Source organism: Rosa chinensis, chromosome 5 (genome assembly GCF_002994745.2).
Source record: "Rosa chinensis cultivar Old Blush chromosome 5, RchiOBHm-V2, whole genome shotgun sequence".
Taxonomy (NCBI): domain Eukaryota; kingdom Viridiplantae; phylum Streptophyta; class Magnoliopsida; order Rosales; family Rosaceae; genus Rosa; species Rosa chinensis.
Genome location: NC_037092.1, coordinates 55,288,229 through 55,291,267, shown reverse-complemented (window position 1 = coordinate 55,291,267; position 3,039 = coordinate 55,288,229). Strand labels below are relative to the sequence as shown.

General features: G+C 38.5%; 1 long non-coding RNA gene across 1 annotated transcript; it reads left to right on the top strand.

The window, feature by feature from the left end:
- The first annotated feature begins 1,169 nt into the window (after window positions 1-1,169).
- On the top strand, window positions 1,170-2,352 carry LOC112168236. The gene is made up of 2 exons (XR_002924163.2): window positions 1,170-1,229; window positions 2,104-2,352. It is a non-coding gene; the product is annotated as an uncharacterized LOC112168236 (long non-coding RNA).
- Window positions 2,353-3,039: the final 687 nt, after the last annotated feature.

Below are 3,039 nucleotides of genomic sequence, written 5' to 3'. Positions count from 1 at the left end.
CTAAATCCACGTGTTTACTAGTCATTTGGACGGTAAACGACCTTTACTTTCACTTTTACTTTCGGTTTAGTACTTTTAGTGGCCCTAAAAGTTGACTTTTTATTCGGGTCAAAATTTGAGAAAATGTTCTTCATGAAAGTTGTAGGGGACGTTAAACCGAGCGCGTGCATATGTGGTTCGTAAAAATCGGACTTCGTATGCGAGAGTTATGGCCAAAATTGTAAAGTTACTGTTCATGGTAACTTTTGATAAAAAAGGAAATTTACCCGGGTAGGTTTCCATTTCCGGAAACCACCCCAACTCTTTCTCTCTCCTCTCCCCCGATCTCTCTTCCTCCGGTTCGGCCATTTTTCTTCTTCCATCAAATTCCGGCGATTCCGGCCACCAACCGGCGTGCCACCGGTCACCAGAGGAGCGCCACCTCCCTCCGAGCACCCCAGCAGCCTTGATTTTCCACGATTTGGCCGGAAAACCACGGATCGAAGCCAAAACCACTCCGGCTGCAGTTTGGGACTTTTGCCGATTCCCGACGATTCCGGCCACCTCCGGCCCCCATTTCTTCGTCGAAGGTTTGGTTTTTACCACTGATTATTTCCCCTATGGTCTTGTAACACGATTTGAAGTGTAGAGGCCGGATCGAATTAGGGTTCTTGAATTTTCTGGGTTTGTGTTCTTGGATCGATTTCGACTGTTTGTAGTTGTTATTTGTAAATGTTGTAGTTATGAAGTGGAATCAGTGTGTTGAGTAGGTGTTGCACCTGAAATTTGGTGACCGGAGGTGGAGGTTGGCACCGGCACGTGAAACCCACGCACCGCCACTGTAGGTGGCGCGTGAGTTGGCGTTTTGGCCGGAAATTTCGACTTGTTGTTACTGTAATTAATCCTTTTTACGTCTAGTTGATTAATCGAAGCTTGGAAATGGATTTGGAGGTGAATTGGATATGAATATTGGTGTTTATTCAAAGAATGGAGAAATTATTAAACGAATTATGAGGAATCCATCCATCGGATTTCCTCGGTTTGGCCTTTGAGCCTATATATTAAGGAGATAATATTATTGAAGAAGATTGGGAGAAATTGGGCAATTAAAGTTGATATTAGGGTTGATTTTAATTAATCCAATTTAGTTTTCCATCCCGAAATTAAAGTTACGAACGTTATATTGTACAGGACGTGAGGAGGATTTCCTTGAGGAGGGTTTGGATCGACGGCAAGCTTAGCCGTACTTTGTGAGTGGACGTTTGTTTTAAATAAGTGATGCATGCATTTATTTATTAAAGCCTGTTTTATTTTATTAACGTATTTTTCCGAGCATATAAAGATAATTATGATTTATCTTATGGAGTTACTTCTAAATATTATTTTCCATGAAGTGATTATGATTTATATCGGTTGAGAATTTGGTTATAAAGTTATTATGCTCGGATTCGAATTTATATTTGAGACTTTATTTTTTTTTAAATGGAGTTTGGTTGGAATAAATCTCCATGTTTATTTATTGATTACGATTTTGGCATTGGGAATGCCTCATTGATGATTTATTTATTTCTTTAGCGTGTGGGACACGCTGTTAATTTATACGGCTTTTTACGAAAATCAGAGTACGGTTGGGAATCGTACCCGTATGTCCTTTATACGTGGGACTTGGGGAAGCTTTAAGGATTTAACGGTTTTTTTTAAACCGCCATACCTAGGGTCGTTATTTATATATTATATTACTGGCTAGCCTATTATTACTCCTCCCTACTTACTATGTGTTCGTAGGTGAGTAGAGGAGAGCATGGGATGCTCAAGAGTGTGGGACACTCCGACCCGAGCCAATAAGGCTCCCTTCTTTCGTATGGTGAAAGTTTTTCCCCATCTTTTATTATGATTTGACTAGCGGGGCTAGTCCGGTTTATTTTATCCAGCGGGGCTGGAATGTTTTGCACGAGTTGTGAACTTAAAGAAATACGTTTTATAAACGTTGCATGCATCGAGACTTTATATTGTAAACTTGTGGGAAAGTATAAATTTATCTTTATTGATACTTATTTATTTTGTCCACTCACTCTAACGTTTTTATGTACTTTCCCCCTGGGCCCTTTGGTTTAAATTGCCCAGATCACAGTACTGTGGACCGGCATAGGAGCGGAGGCTAGTACCACCTTTGTCATCCATTCTCAGTAGGTTATTGATTAACCTACTTATTGTATTATATTCCGAGTCTGTTCCTTAGATTGCTCTGAATACTTGTTGAGAGTGGATTTATACATTTGTATAATTATGTGTGTAAGAGAGTGGTTTATTTTGGGAGATTGTTGAACGATTGAGTTACGGGGTTGTATTTGTTTAAGATGTTTTGGTTGTGAAGTTCGATGTTTTTTATTTGGAGAATTTTTGGATTGTTGCTAGGAAGCAGGGCGGCTTCAAGCGTAGAACTTAAATTATTTTGAGGAGTGTTTTCAGCAGGTTTAGGGTTGCCCATTTTTAGGGGAGATTCTGTCGAATTTTCTCGAAAAGTGGGTCCCGCAGGTCCACCTGGGAGTTAGGAGGGTAATTCCGGGGTGGGTCCTGACACTTTTAGATTATTAATAGACTGCCTTTTGGTAGATAGGAGAGAAAGTGTGATGCATCAATGGTAATCAAAGATTGGGTATGGGTCCCACTTGCCCAACCAATTAGAGAGGCAATCTTTGCCTAAACAATTATCAAACCAATGAGTAGGGTCCACCACCTGCAGCTAATTCATTTATATATTTTCATATTCTTATTGTTGCTTTTTTTTTTTTTTGAAAATTCAACCTAACGTTAAAAAGAAAAAACATAACTGACAATTATATATTAAAAAAAAAGTAACTGACAATTTTTATAAAAATTACCCTATTTAACACAGTAAGTATCCCGGTATTTATTCTTCATTTCTCACACAAATTTTTTTTCCTAAGCTTCAAATCTCTTTCTTTATTTCTTATTTTCCACAGCAAATTTTGAGATTGACAAATGATATAAAATATTTGAGATATTTTGTCAATAATAATAATTGAAGCTTTGACACGT